Source organism: Eptesicus fuscus, chromosome 8 (assembly GCF_027574615.1).
Source record: "Eptesicus fuscus isolate TK198812 chromosome 8, DD_ASM_mEF_20220401, whole genome shotgun sequence".
Lineage (NCBI taxonomy): Eukaryota > Metazoa > Chordata > Mammalia > Chiroptera > Vespertilionidae > Eptesicus > Eptesicus fuscus.
In genome coordinates, this window is record NC_072480.1 from 73,778,721 (window position 1) to 73,794,974 (window position 16,254).

General features: G+C 49.6%; 1 long non-coding RNA gene across 1 annotated transcript; it reads left to right on the plus strand.

Annotated features, from left to right (window-relative positions):
- The first annotated feature begins 14,492 nt into the window (after positions 1 to 14,492).
- LOC129150053 (uncharacterized) lies at positions 14,493 to 15,772 on the plus strand. The gene is made up of 3 exons (XR_008556824.1): positions 14,493 to 14,530; positions 14,803 to 14,854; positions 15,763 to 15,772. It is a non-coding gene; the product is annotated as an uncharacterized LOC129150053 (long non-coding RNA).
- Positions 15,773 to 16,254: the final 482 nt, after the last annotated feature.

Consider the following 16,254-nt stretch of genomic DNA (forward strand, 5'->3'; position numbering starts at 1 on the left):
GAATACCTTTCTTTCTGTAGCTGTGCTTGTTTAAAACAATCAAAAATAAATACACGCACGCCTACCTTTTTGAGCATTTTGGGGGTGTGGATGGCTTTGAGATTCTAATGCAAGTGTCCACCCAGGTGCACAGACAAACCTGCCCATGCACTTTCACGCCCCAGCCGAGCTCCACCCAGGAAGGGAGCTGGCTGGGGGCCCCGAAGACGCGTGAAGCCCCAGTCAGCCCGGGGAGGGCTGCCCCCTGTGGCACGTGAGGACCTGGCGTGGAATCTGGGAACCTGGACCCAGGGCACAGGCAGGACGGGGACTGGGCTGACTGGCTGTGAGCATGGGGCACAGGCGGGCGGCTGCTCTCACACAGGCAGCCCAAAGCTTCCAACTCACTCGCAAGCACACGTACGCCCAGGGCTGATGCCCATCGCCTTCCCTCCTGTGGCTGAAGTCTCCCCTGAGGATGCTGCTGTGGTCAGGGAGTGTGAGTAGCTGTCACCTCCGCTGGCAGTTTCACCACGAAAAGCCCACATTAACGCAAGCATTTCAGGGTGACCAAATAGAGGTATTAACTTGGGGGATTTCCAGTGAGGTCTGCCTTAGACCGTGACCAAAGAAATTCATGTCAACGACAAGCTACACGCTTGAGTTGTCCCACTTCAAAAGTTACCTTTAGGCAGACGTCATGGTTCTCCTTCCAAGCATCGGCTGTGTTGTCCGAACAGCAGGAATCTTCCGCATGCACATTGGATGCAGTGGGTCGGGACGGCTCAGATAGAGAAACAGAAGAAGATGTGCCATAAAAATAAAGCATTGGCAGAGCCCAGAAAAAGTACCTGATTTTCCAACTGGAAGTAACCCAAAAGTATGATTTAGAATCTATATTGATTTTTTTTTTTAAGGTCTTTCCAGGAAAAGACATTGAGGGTTCAGGTAAGCTCTTTTCAAAATGAGGCCTGTAGCTCTTTTGTCTCAAGCCTTGCTGTGATCACTGCAGGTCTTTCCTGGTGGGTTTGCAGCACAGGCTGCCTGGCCCCTCTGGATGCGGAGCTGAAGGGCTCTGTGGGCAGGACCCACGCACGGACGGCTGCTACCGTGCCCTGGTCACACGCAAGCACAGTCAGTCTGAGAAAAAGGCCGGGAAAGAGAGGGATGTGCTCTGGTCACGTGCTCCCTTGGGAGGGTGGGTGAGGTCCTCTGGTGAGGAGATGTCTACCTGCAAGGCCAAGATGGAAAACCCTGACTTTTAGTCATGGTGTTTGCATTGTTTGTAAAAGCAAAATGATGGAAATAGTTTAACGCCTGTCAGTGGGCTGGTTAAATAAAAGTGGGTACAACCATACAATAAAATATATGAAACCATTCCAAAGAACGAGGATGCTCTATATATGTACTGAAATGAAACAGTTTCCGATCCTATATAATAAAAGGGTAATATGCAAATTGACCGAACGGCGGAACAACCGGTCGCTATGATGCGCACTGACCACCAGGGGGCAGACGCTTAACACAGGAGCTGTCCCCAACCTGCAGGCCCCAATTGGGCGGGGCCTGCCAGCCAACCTCTAGGTCCCTCCCCCCGGCTGGCAGGCTTTGATCGCCTGATGGTGAAGGGGGAACTGGGGGTTGGTGGCAGCAGGGGTGGGGGGAGTGGGGGGGGGGGGGGGGCTGGCTGCTGGCAAGGGAAGATGGCTCTGATCACAGGCCAGGCCTAGCAACCATACCCGTGCATGAATTTCATGCGCTGGGCATCTAGTATATAAATTAAAACAATAAAAACAGCATGAGACCTAGCCGGCATAGCTCAGTGGTTGAGCTTTGACCTATGAATCAAGAGGTCTCGGTTCGATTCTCAGTCAGGGCACATGCCCAGGTTGTGGGCTCAATCCCCAGTGGGGGGCGTGCAGGAGGCAGCCGATCAATGATTCTCTCTCATCATTGGTGTTTCTCTCTCTCTCTCCCTCTCCCTTCCTCTCAGAAACCAATCAATCAATAAAAATTAAATAAATAAAAACAACAGGAGGAAATATGTGTAGTGTGCTCTCGTTTGTATAAAATATATTGTATATGTGTATGTATATTAGAGCTATCTATAACTACATTTTACATAGCTAAGCATCACGCAGACACTTGCATTGCCAAAAAGCCTGGTAACAGTGCTTATCTCTGGAGAGAAAAAGCAAGAGCTGAGGAACAGAGGTGGTGCCGGTGCACAAAGTACATGTTCAAAGAATGACAACGACAAAGAGTAAAAGAAAATAATTTAAAATGTGTATTTATTCTTTCAACCATGTTTTCTAAGCGCCCCTATTGCTTACTCTGTATTACATGATAGGTTAGACAGAGAGCAAGTCAGACCAGGTTTACAGCAAAAATACCAGGAGAGCAAAAATTGAGTCCTGGGTGGAGAAGTTTTACTGCGTGCCAAGCCTCAAGCCCAGTCCAGCGCAGCACCATAGTTCTGGGGGGTGTGCAGGGGAGGGGAGACCCCGCGGGCTCTGCTCCACGTTGGGGGGAAGCTGTCTGGGGGTCTCTGCGGCCCTGGGAGTCGCACCCGAATGTGTCAGGTCTGGCTGGTCTCGGTGTTGGTTTGACACCACGCGGATGGCTGGCGGAGTGTGTCATGAGAATGAATAGAATATTCTAGTGAAGAGAAAGGCTTTCATTGCCTGCATCGCTTGCCAATTTGCAAAGAAGGTAACAAAGCGCCTTCACCACATAAAATTTCATCTTGCTTTGATGATTCAGAAGACACCTCGGGGCCTCGGGGTCACTGTTAGAAATCAATGATGGTTTTACGAGTAACCAAAAGCTTGGTTATTAAACATTTGCCTGGAAATGGGGTGCCTGCCTCAGCATCCCTGATTACTCATTTCAGGGAGCGGCCCCGTGCCTGGGCCTCTCTCGGCTAACCATGGCATGGGCAGATCTCCTGGAATCAAAGTGGGAACACTGCCAAGTGGCACCCCGCCCCCCTCCCCCCCCAGGGGAAGCCAGCAGCAGTTCATTCATTTTAAAAGCTTTGAATCTCGAATCCCCAAGGCGGGCTTGTGTGGGTGGGTCGCGGTTTCCAAGCCCTGCTCTGAAGTGAAAGGAAGCGGGGCTCCATCCCGGCCCTGAGCTGCTGGTTGCTCGCGTAGCTGGAGGGCAGCCACCTGGCAATATTGCGTGGTTAACAGTCGGCTTCCCCAGGAGCTCGTAACTCCTTTGACTCTCTCTTTGAATCTACACTCTGGAATATTATTCATCACAGCTGCCTCACAGATATTAGTTAATTAAGTGCTTTAATTACAAAGTGCCCTGAGCACCGAGGGTAACATAAGTACTCCTCAGCATCAGACAGGCCTTCCTCTCTGCTTGGCCCGGTCGTGACTCACTTTAGGAGTGTCAAGTGCATTTACCTGGTGTTTCGCAAATACTTGTAATCCCCACAACAATCCTTAGAAGTGGGTGTTATAATTTCCTTCCTGGTGCAGGTGCAAGAAATAACTCAGGAAGGAAGGGTGCACCTCGGTCTGAGGCCACACAGCTGAGAAGCCGCGGAGCTCATATTCCACCCAGGCGGTTGGAGGCCAGAGCCCTCGAGAGCTCCACTCCCGGCCTCCCTGAGCCGCCTACAGAGAAGCGGGGCCACTGCACACTCTAGTCTAGGTGTTTAAGGAAACACACTTTCACACTTTTCACAGGACAGACTGTCACCACCTTCCCCTCTGCAGCCCATGACATTGGTGTAAACTTGACACTGTAAAGGGTGGGGCCTCCAGCAAAACACAGCAAAGCCCAGCTCTTTTATATCCCTGGTTCTTGGATAAATATGAGGGTCTCCACTGAGCAGAGACCCCTGCATCCTGGGCCTCCTGCCACGCAGGGGCTGCAGAGGTCATTGCTGCCTCAGCCGAGAGCCAGCTCAGAGTCTCCCATGCCCCACATGGGGACGAGGGGCAGCAGGCCACCAGCGTCTGGTTGGCATCCTCCGCGGAAGGGCCTGAGCCTGAGGGTTGAAGCCCAGCTGGCTTGTTGAAATCTTCACTCTCATTTAGCCAGAGGTCCCCCTCCGTGCTTGCATCTGTCCATTTCTCCCCTATTCCATTCCCATGCCTTCCAGCCATGCCATTCCACACCATTGCTACGCTATTCTCATTCTGTTTTGGTAAAGACCATTGGATGGCCTGCGGCTGTGATTCTCTCCCTCTGCTCGGAGGGAGCTCGCCCACTCTCACTTGGTGTTCTGCTCTCTCAGCTCCTCCTCCTGGAGTTTGCTGGGTCTTTAGTGGAGGCAGCTGGCTTGCTGCAGACAGAGCTCCTCTCAGCAGCACGCATTTGCTGTCTGTCCATCCTGCAGGAGCGAAGGGAGTTTAAGGGCATTTACAAAGGGAGGGGATCACGGATCACGGGGAACCTCCAGATACAGAGGCAAAATGGGGCAGGGCAGAGGGGAGGTGCCGTCACAGGTGGCGATTGGGAGGGCGGTGGGTGGAGGATGGGTGGGCCAACCTGGGGGAGGACACGCAGACAGGCCGGGGAGCTGGAGGGGCAGCGAGGCACCAGCTCAGAGACAGGGGGCTGGGAAATAGGGAGTCCCAGAGAGAAAGAGGTGCTCACCTTACAAAGTGCCCCTCAGGGGCAGGCTGACCCTACAGCTCTCCTGTGCTGCTTCTTGAAGATTGATTTCAAATGGTCTCACCTCTAGAATAAAAGAGTCACAGAACCTAAAAGGACCTTAATGATCAACTGCCTTACAGATGAGGAAACTGAGGCTCAGAGACATCAAGTGAACTTACCCAAGGTCACACAGCTTGGCAAATCAGCGACTCGAAAGCGGGTCTCCCAGACCCTGAGACCCCCGAGCTTGTTCGCAATGCCCTGTGGTCCCCCCTGCACAGAGCAAGAGCAAGGGAACTCTGGGAATTTTAACCAGGAGCTTCTTCAAACTAACCAATTAACTTTCCAAGATTTCCACGTGCTTCTGATGGGGCCCACCTCCTAGGCTAGGCTAGACGGACGGGCAAGCACCTCCCCAACGTCTGCTGTGCGCATGTTCATTTCTCCCCTGTCCCCCCACAATCCAGTACCTGGTGGGGGAAGGGAGGGGTTAATCCCCTGGAGGAGCCATGCTGTGTGAAGCTGTCGCTGCCTCTCGAAGCTTCCCAGGTGACCTTCCCAGGTGACCCTGCTTACCATGTCTGACTTCCCTCCGCTTTCTTTGTTCATATTAGCTAGCCAGCGACGACATACACAACCTGGTCCTTCTTTCAGAAGGTGTCAGTTACATTTAGTCCTTCATCTGCTCCACGTAAGTTTGAGAATCAGCTTTTCAAGAAAAACAAAACCTCATTGTGTTTAAACGAAATTCTATTGAATCTACCAGTGTTTTTGCTGTTATTTTCTTAACGTAACATTTTTACTCCAAAACAATATTCAAGCTTCATGTAGAAAACTGAGAAGCAGTAAAGCAGAAAGAGATAAAAATAATCACTAAACCAACTCAAATTCCACCACCAGAGATAAGCACTGCTAACATTTTAATTCGCCATTTTATCATCTTTTCATATGCATTCTATTATACATAAAATACCCATTGAGTAGATATATACATATGTAGAGTGTGTATATATACATACTATTCCTTTATATGTGCTACATATCATATGGTATCGATTCTGAGAGGTTCATTTTTTCACATTTTACCGTCTGTGGATGCAGGACACTTCGTGTAGTCACTCTGGGCCAGGCACAAGCCGTGATTCCCTGCGTGTCCTCAGACCCTTGCGGGCCGAGCCTCCGTGGAGCGGGGAGAGGAGCGCCCTTCATCTACGCGCTCACTGGGCAGTGCTCCTGGCGCAGGTGTGGCGGGAGGAGCCGCGCAGGCGCGTCCCTGGGGAGGGAGTGATTCAGAAACAGACTCTGAACCTGAGGAAGCACAAAGGAATTTCACCAATTGTTTCTCCTTGTTTTCCTATTTATATATCCAAAGAAACGATATTTGATAAAAACCTATTTCTAAACAAAAGTCAAAAATAGCTCTTTTGACAAATATGAAAGAAAAATTCTCAATATTGAGAAAACAATATTGTTTCTTTTTTGGTTTTTTAAAAAATGTATTTTTTATTGATTTCAGAGAGGAAGGAAGAGGAAGAGAGAGATAGAAACATCAATGATGAGAGAGAATCATTGATTGGCTGCCTCCTGAACGCCCCCTACTGGGGATCGAGCCCACAACCCAGGCATGTGCCCTTGACTGGGGACCCTTCAGTCCGCAGGCCGACGCTCTATCCACCTGAGCCAAACCAGCTAGGCAAACAATATTGTTTTTTAGTTTAATTGTGAATAGTTTCTTTCCCTCTTAACTGGGTATAGAACAACTGGATGGCTCTGATTTTCTGAAGTACCATATAGATTGTCTGTGGGTGGGTTGGTAGACCATTAACACAGTTTAGCACTAACACTGGGGCCAGCCCTTACTGGGCCTGGGGGTTTGGGGGAGGGGAAGGAGATGATCCCTTCTGCTGAACTGCCTGGTTCACAGCAGGTAGAGGGGCCTGGAAACCCCTGACTCTACCCAAGTAATTGAGAACTGACTGTGGTTTTGTTTTATGGAATTATTAGTGACTTTCCCTAATAATCATGCCTGGATTAATTGAGGTTTGAAATTGTGTCTTAAGTACCATATGTATTATTTTCTCAAAAATATACCCTACACTCCCTTTGCCTTCAATTCACTTCTTTTGATACAGGAGTTCAGTGGGGGTTAACAGATGGCCAGGAAGGTGATATGGGTAGTACTGCTGCCCCCTACTGGTGGAGGTAGTCATTGTAAAACATCAGAGCAAAGGCAATCTGTGGGTACCTTTCTCCCACAGGCCACAGAGCTAATGAGAAGCAGAATCTGGGAATTTCCTACATCTAACATTTGAAGTGAATGCTGCCTGGATACACGACTCCAAAGCAATGGTGGCATTGCTTCTAGGTTCAGGCTAGTTTTAAGCAGAACGCTCCCTTTTCCCTACCGTTCACCAGATACTAAATTTAGTGAAAATTTTGCTTTTCCTGGATACCTGACAGTGTAATTATTTCAAATGATATTTTGTTCTATAGCGTGTATTCACTTTTATTAGAGAATGTTCTTGTTTACATGTACTGTGGATACCTTTTCTAAGAATCATTCCAGTTTATTTTATTTTGCTTTATATTTTGTGCCAATTTTTAGTAATACATTTGCTTTGTGAGGTGAATTTTACATTAAGTTATTTTATATTGTGGCTTGCTTTTTATTTACTGGTTAGTTCCTGAAATACAATTTCCGTATTGGCTCTTATGTGGTATGTGAAATATTTGTAAACTTACTAGCAAATATGCCGTGTTCAGGTGTATTCTATATAACAGTATTTACAAATACAATATATTTCTTTTTAGCTATGTGGCTTTCTATTTTCTTTTTCAGGGGTAGTCGAAAATTACCACACATCTAAAATGTTTCATCTCAATTGGAGTCTAGTGTACAGTATAACTTTATTTATGTATGTTTACAGCTATGATAGCACTTGAAAACAGCTTTCAACACATAAATGATAAAAAATGCTTCAGGTTGTATTTTTTTTAAAAAAAAACATCCATGTAGGGTTAGGAGCCTGTCTGAAACACCAAAAATTACTTTAGATAATGGTAGGCTGGCTGGGAAGCCCAGCTGCTGGCCCCGCTTTAGTTATTATGGGGAGGTGACTTCTGACTGAATGATGGGGTTGTAAATGAACGTGCTGACTCAGTGACTTTTAAGGACTGGCTCCCCCTGTAGACGTTAGCTCTATATTTAAAAGTTTACACTGAGTTGCCCCCACCTCTCCATCCCCCCATCCACCTAACAGATCTTGGGAAATAAGGGATTATTGTTGCTGAGTGTTTAACTGTTTAGTATGAGAAACATACAGAATGAACAACGTGCACCCTGCTTTTCCAAGGGAAGGCTGCCTAGGAATGCAGGCCCGTCTTTTCTGTGGGGAGGGTTTCTTTGCTCAGAGTTTCCTTTGTTGCAGGAAAGCTCTGTCCCTGGCAGCCCTTGGCGCTCTGGAGGGCCGCTTCCCACACCTAGGGGAGTGGACCCGTGTAGACGCTGCTGGGAATTTGGGAATTTGGGATAGGGCTTCACCTTTTGCCCGTTGATCTCTACATGTGGTTGGAACTGGTCCATGTAAATCAGAGATGACTGCAAGCCAATGGGGAGAGAGGGGGGGGGGAAAGGGGAGAGAGAGGGAGAGAGAGAGAGAGAGAGAGAGAGAGAGAGAATCAAGCAATTGGACAGAGAAAGGCAGAGATGAGCACAGAGAAACAGAACTCGGTGGTTTCTGCAGCTTCTGGTTTGCGGTGTTTCCTGAGGCTTTGGGGCATTCCAGCTTTTGTGTTCATGAAACAGCCCTTGTACTAACTGTCATTGTTTCCTTTTCTTGCCTCAGCCAGCCTGTGCTTGTTCGCATTTCTTACAACCCAAGATTATGAATGAATACAGTGGACGGTGCATATCTGTTTGCTATTATAAGAAACTAGAGGCCCAATGCACGAAATTTGTGCAAGGGGCTCGGCCCTTGCAGCCCGGGCTTTGTCCGGAATGTCATCCAGAAGGACATCCAAGAAGGTTGTTTGGCTGTTCGGTCTAATTAGCATATTAGGTCTTTATTATATGGGATGTGCCTTGTGTGGACGAATATCACCTGGTCTCACTTATATGTGGAATCTAATGAGCAAAATAAACTGACAAACAAAATAGGTCCAGCCAAAACTGGTTTGGCTCAGTGGATAGAGCGTCGGCCTGCGGACTGAAGGGTCCCGGGTTCGATTCCGGTCAAGGGCATGTACCTTGGTTGCGGGCACATCCCCAGTAGAGGGTGTGCAGGAGGCAGCTGGTCGATGTTTCTCTCTCATCGATGTTTCTAGCTCTCTATCCCTCTCCCTTCCTCTCTGTAAAAAAATCAATAAAATATATTTTTTAAAAAATCCAAAATAGGTCCAGAGATATGGATAAATGAAACAGAATGACAGATCGGGATGTGATGGGTGGAGCAGAGGGGGGAGGAAGAGACTAACCAAAGAACATATATGCTTATATACATAACCCATGGATACAGATGAATTCAATGGAACGTGACTCTGAAGTCCTGAGGTTCATTGAGCACGTAGAGGGGGTGGGAACTAAACAAAGGTGGCCAGGCTGATATGCCTTCCCCTCACTTGCATCTTAAACTGCCCTCTCTCCCAAGGAAGTTCCCATTAACGTCTCTCCTATGTCCAGGGGCCCCAAACCTGGCATTCACCCCCTGCAGTTACGTGGAGTTAACATGCCTCTTAGATAATGCAAGCGTCCCCTGGGAATAACCCAGTGGCTCAGGGCCGAAGTGCAGGCACTCATCACTGTCCTCCAGGCAGCCGGGCCTGGGGGCGGCGGCCCTCACCTCGTCCAGGACCTGCTTAAGGGACGCAGGTCCAGCTCTCTCCTCCAGATTTCTGTTTCTCTCCCTGTAGAACAGTTCCCAGCTGGTAGAAGATTTCCCCACAGCTATCAAAGCCAGCCTCAACCGCCACAGCCCTGCCTCCAGGTGGCCTCCAGGAAGGGGACTTCAGCTAATGGTCCTCCTCTCTGCTTGAGGACTTCCCGATCATTCCTCTCCTCGGCACAAAGGGAAGCCCAGCCTCAGGGAAGAGACATTGTCGCTCCTGCTGTAAAAACTTTGGGGCGCTGGTTAGAAGATACTCCCAAGCATGTCAAAGTCGCAGTTGGCGGGCCACATGCCTCGTTTCATGTGGCCCGCTGGCCGCGGGTTTGACATGCTTGGCATGGGGCATTTTGCAAGGTCCTCCTGGCCTGTGAGCTCCATAGAGGCCTTCCATCTCCTGCATTCCGGTGCCCCAATGCTCGGGCAGTGGAGACGCAAGGTGCTGGATAAATATCTGAAGCTCCAGCCCTAACTGGTTTGGCTCAGTGGATAGAGCATTGGACTGCAGACCAGAGGGTCCCGGGTTCAGTTCTGGTCAAGGGCATGTACCTAGGTTGCAGGCTCCTCCCCAGCCTGGGCCCTGGTCAGGGCGTGTGCAGGAGGCAATCAATCGATGTGACATCGATATTTCTCTCTGTCTTTCCTTCTCCCACTCTCTCTAAAACTCAATGGAAAAACAGCCTCAGGTGAGGAAAAAAAAATTTTTTTTGAAGATCGGTGCCAAGTCTGGGGAAACATGGAGGTATGGGTACGCCCCGGGCTCCCTTCTCATCTGCATAGCCTTGAAGGTTCATGCCAAGCTCACCCTCTGGTCAGCATCGCGAAGGCTCCATAGGAGGGTGCCCCAGAGAACGTCAGAGTCGCCCAACCTTTGGATTTTGTTTTCTGGTAGTTTCCTGAAAGAACATTTTCAGGTTGAGAGGGAGAAGGATCAGGTTTGATAGCTTCTGACTAATTGCATAAATATATTTACACTTCAAGCCAATTCACCGATCAAACATAAGTCTCACTCAACACCTCATTAAAACATGAAGCGCGGTAGAAAATGCCCCGGCTGAGGATGAAAGCTTCAGACAGTGACAGCTCCTCACCGTGTCACTTCTTGCCGCTGTCATCACCCACAACGCCATCGCTGCGGGGAGCGCGTGAGCCCACGAGGCGCAGCTCTGGCTCTTCCCCTGCCCTTTCCTCCCTGTGCGTCCTGAGGCGGGTCTGCTGCTTATGTACAAAGGAACCTGCTCCCTGGGCACCCGAGAGGATGGGCGTTGTGTCCAGTGCCCAGTGATGGTGGACGGGCACAGTGCCTACCACGGGCATCGTGTCCAGTGTCCAGTGTGCAGTGTGCAGGCCTCCTGATGGACAGGAGCTGTAGCGTGTGATGGGGGGGAGGGGGAGACATCTGTCCAAGGTCAGAGCTGCGGAACCCCAGCTGTGATGGAATGAGTTTCATATTCGTCCAATCCTCTCATTCTTCTTTCCAGGCTGTGCCCATCCTCCAAGCGGAGGGATTTCTTCCCACCATACTGCTCCTGTTCTGGGGCGTCTGCCTTTTGACCTCCCTGATAAATCGTAGGCTCCCTAGGTGCTGGGCTCATTGAACGCTCTAGAGTCCCAATCTCTGGGATTCCCGCACTGTGCCTTAAACAGGGTCGGTCCTCAGCAGTTTTAATGGTTGCATGAGTGAATGAATGAATGATGCAACTTTGCTTCATATATTTATTATGGGTGAGAGGGAGAATTACCTTCCCCAAATCCAAATTTCTTACCACGTAGTCCTGCAAGTTCTTATAAGAAACAAACACAACTGGCAAGAGAGACAGAGCTGAAAGACAGGGAAGGGAATGGACACCCTCTTATCCTCCAGGCCCTGAGCTGGGACCTCCACCCTTGTCATCTTTTTTTTTAATAAAGTATTTTTTAAATTTGTATTGATTTCAGAGAGGAAGGGAGAGGGAGAGAGAGATAGAAACATCAATGATGAAACAGAGTCATTGATCAGCTGTCTCCTGCACGCCCCCCACTGGGGATCGAGCTGCAACCTGGGCAAGTGCCTTGACTGGGAATCAAATCATTACCTCCAGTTCATAGGTTGACGCTCAACCACTGAGCCACACCGGCCGGGCGCGTCATCTTCTTTAAGTCTCCCCGCACGCCTGGGACGGGCTCACCAGATGTTCAGTGAGCACACCAGCAGGGCCTTCTGGGGGCTGCCGTCAGCAACACCCCTGGACCCTGAGCCTCTGGGACTTGCTGCAGGCTGTGCTGCCCAGAATCCTCCTATTTCTGCCCTGCTCCTCGGGCTGTGGTGGGGCTGGGTTAGTGAGGATGGAGGCCCTTAGCTTACAGACATCCCCTCTTCGGTGTGACCGCAGAGCAGGGCACCACGGCAGCTCTGTCATTTATCAAACCCTGCCATGCCAGACAGTTTTATTTCTTTCAAAGAAAGGTTAAGCAAATCAAGTTTTCACGGCCCACAGCTGAACTACTGACAGGCACAAATTGCTTAAGGAGAATTCATCTCACTGCGGGTAAAATCAATCAGTCCGGGGTTAGTTCCGCAGCATCTCCCGCCAGGAGCGCGGCCCTGGGAAAGCAGAGAGGACGCAGCTCGCTTAGAAACCCTCCCCCCACTCCCTCTCCCCCCCCCCCAACCCCCGCCCCGGCTCTCCACCTGCAGAGCCCAGGCCCTGCTGCAGGAACTTCCCGAGGACGGAAGTGTTTCTTGTTGGTGTTGGGACCCCAGCCCCTCTCTCCATGGACCCAGCATGAGTCTCAAATGCAGTGAAGCCTCCAGTAGCTATCGGCTGAGCTGGATTAAGGTTTAGGCAACTCGTGAACTGTCTATGGCACACACGTGGGACTACTGTCCCTGCTTTCCTCCCTTCTGGGGGGGCCCCTGCCGTGCTCCTCACCTGGCACCACCCCTGCTATAGCCCCTGGGTCCTCCTCACCCTACAGCCCAGCCCTTCACACATCCTGGCTTTGCCCACACCCCACACCCTGCTGCTCACTCCCACCTCTATTGGAGGCCACAGCTCCTCCGCCTGGGCAGCGGGTGCTTCCTAGCGTCTCCCCTTCCCCAGGACCTCGTGTGCTACCAGCCGCTACGAGGTGCCTCCCTCAACTTGGTTCTCCTCCGCTGGTGACTGGACCTGAACCTGATCGCTCCCAAGCCGGCTCCAGCTTCTCCCAAGGCTCACAGGATACAGAGAAGAGCCTTTTGGCCAGGAGGGGACCAGCTGGGCACTTTGAGCCCAGAAAGAGGAAGCAGGGGGCGAGATGACAGAGCTGAGCCATTGTTTGGACAGAGCAAGAGGCGGGGCGGTCATCCCTCAGCTGAGGAGTGATGGATGTCGGCCTCCCCAGGGGGCTACCCACATGGAGCATGTCTCCGTTCTTCCCACTAAATAAACTGGAGTTGGGCTCTGTGGCTTGAGTGACAGGGATGAAAACGAGTGCCCGAGTAGGCACAGCACCTGCTCCTCATGATCCCCTGCCCACGCCCAGCATGTGGATTCTCCTTTCCGCCACCTCAGGGCCAAGGGAAGATGGGATACCCAGGGCAAGGCCGGGCCGGGAGAGTTGAAAGAGAAGCGATTTACATTAACACGGCAGGAGAGTGTCGGGGCAAGAAGACGAGGCGGTTCTGGATGAGAAAAAAGGAGGCAGGCGTGGCAAAGGTGCTCGGTTTGGGGAAGAAGAGAGAAGCTTTCTGTCCAAGGATGTGTCTGCACGCAGGGCAGGTTGGTTGTGAAGAGAAACAACTCCCCTCTGACATTCTCTGCAGAGACCCTCATGAAGGCACCCGTCACCTTGGGGCGCTGGACTGCCGTTGCCAGGAGCACAGCCCCGTGTGGAACTGCAGCAGACGTCAGCGGGGTTTCATGCGTCTCACTCACAACCTGGAAAAGCCTGGAGTCGGTACTTGTTATGGGCTGCCTCGTGTCCTCAACCCCTGCACACGTGGATGTGACTTATTTTGGGGATAGGGTCTTGGCAGATGTCATCAAGTTAAGATGCCATCAACAGGATGGGTTCTTATTCCAATACTGGAGGCCAGGTGCATGAAAACTGTGCACTGATTGGGGGTGGGGGAGTCCCTCAGCATGGCCTGCGCCCTCTCGCAGTCCAGGAGCCCTCGGGGGGCATCAGTTGGACATCCTTAGTGCTGCCGCAGAGGCAGGAGAGACTCCTGCCATGGCCACTGCGTTCGCCAGCCGTGAGCCCCGCTTCTGGCTGAGCAGTGCTCCCCCTGTGGGAGTACACTGACCATCAGGGGGCAGCTCCTGCATTGAACGTCTGCCCCCTGGTGGTCAGTGCACATCATAGCGACCAGTCGTTCAGCTGTTCGGTCGATTTGCATATTAGCCTTTTATTATATAGGATGACTAATGTCCTTATAGGGAGAGAAACATGCCCATGTGAAGACAGAGACATTGAGAGAATGCCTGAGGCAGATGGAGGAAGATATTGCAGTGATGCATCTACAAGCCAGGGAACCCTGAAGGTTGCCAGCCACCAGCAGAAGCTGGATGGATTCTGCCTAAATTTATGTGGAGGATCTCAGAAGTAAGTATCAATTGATGTAGCTCTCTTCCTAACTCTTTGCCTTTTCTCTCCACAACTAAACCACAACAAAAGAAACCTCCAGTGCCATCAGGCATTTTGTCACGCCTAAATCAGAGAAGAAAGTGTCAGAATCCTGGCTTTTGAGCTCCATTGGAATAATCTAGAACTTCTTGCCTGGCCCCAGGCCTTACCCCAACCCACAACTAGGTTGTGGCCCAGCCCCACAGATCACACCAGAGGGCATTTGATTGGCACAGATCTCCAAATCGTTCAGTAATTTTCCGCATGGTAATGTTACAGGCACACAAAATAATTTTACATGGTGTCTGGGGAGGCAGTCTAGCATGAAGTGGTTCATTTGGCTAAGATGAGATATAATAGACACAAAGATACTGCTATTTATCAAACTACACTTTTGTCTACTTTTAGGTAAGGTTCTTGAATTGTTTGATGAAGGATTCAAGAACTGAAATGATGGGGAAAAGGTAAGAACATTTACTTGAAAACTAATTTTCATCTCAGTTCCAAGTGCAAAACTATAGCTCCAGCAACATTATGTTTCAGGCCCAAGCACCACACAGTAAGTGAGCCACAGATTCCTTTTCTATTTCATAGCGCGTTTGAAGCATTTTGCCAGAAACATCTATTACCTAAGTTGGAACGATGACAGCTCAATTATGTTGTTAGCCTCACAATGAAGAACGGAAATAATGATTCGTAGAAAAAGACAGATAAATTTACTTGTTCCAAATTACAGATTCTCCATGGTGGATCAAGAGCTCATTAGGACATTTTCTTTGGAAGACAAGGTAATTCAAGATAATGGTGGTGCCATTTCAACTAATTATTGTCATGATTGCGTGCTCTCAGAAGCCTGCCAGCTCTCAGGAGCGCCAAACAGAAACAACTGCTTCTTTAGTGTGTGTGTCTTGTGTGTGTGTCTGTTTGTGTCTCTGTGTGTTGTGTGCATATACTTGGGTGCTGTGTTTGCCTTATGTGTTGCATGTGTATTGTGTGTCTGTGAGTGTGGTGTGTCTTGTGTGGTGTGTGCCTGTGTTGTGTGTCTGTGTGTTGGGTGTGTAGTGTGTCAGAGTGTGTGCTGTGTGTTGTGTGTGTCTGGTATTGCACTGTGTGTGTACATGTGTGCACATGGTATCTTTCAAGTTGGGTTGCCCGGGCACAAAGGCTGCCTGGGTGGAGGGTGCCTGTAGACAGCTCCATCAAGACTCATTTCCACAACCATGTCAAGTGTCCAGTGACCACCCGCCCTTCTGCCTTATGGAGATGCTGTTTAATTTGTCCATTGTTGGGCAAAAGGCAGAAACGTAAGATTTTTAATCATCATAAAAGCAGCGTTTGTTGTGGCAAATGAAGCAGTGAATGTATCCTCACAGCAGTGTGGATGGGAGCAGCATGTCAACAGAAGCGCACACTCGCTCCTTGTTGGAGCTGCGCTCTGGAGTTTAAAGGCTTGCTTATTTTTGGCAGAAGAAACGGGGTGAGCAAACCCAAAACTAATGAAATCACTTACATGTAGAGTTGGGTGAGAATGGGGTAAACTGGATAGGGGAATAGATCTTATATAGTTTTAAAGTTTAGATTACGGTTATATATTTTGGATTATGACTTATATGCTCAAGAAAAGAAAATTAATCAAGGATGGGGTAAAACACTAAACTGAATATAAGCAGAAGCAGTAAGCCTTACTGTATTTCAGACGAATACACCATGAAGAAAGAAATAGAACCAACCGAAGGAGCTTCCAAGTCTTAGTTTGAAGGGGGAACAAAAGGAGCTGCAAGCAAACCTGGAAGTCTTCATGGTACCATGGGTGTGGCGACTCCGAAACTGTTTTGGGTATGTCGTAGGATTGAACAAATGAGCAAACATGTTGATTTTATTAGAAGCCAGTGTTCTCAGTGTTAGAGAGGGAGATAAAATGTAGGGGTGGGAGAAGGCAAGGAAGAACCCTGTGTCATAGTTCATGGGAATCATTATGAACTTTTAGAATAAGAACCAGTAGTGGCGTTTTCCAAGGAAAGGGCCTAGAAACAATGACAGCCCAGAAGCAACAAATATACTTCGTATGAAGACCTTGACTTCTAGATACTGTTCCATACTGAAAGGAAGCATGGCTTCTTGGAGAAATGGCAGATTCTAGGGAAGGGACAGGAAAAGTACAAGATAAGCCTGAAACATCTTGGGCCAG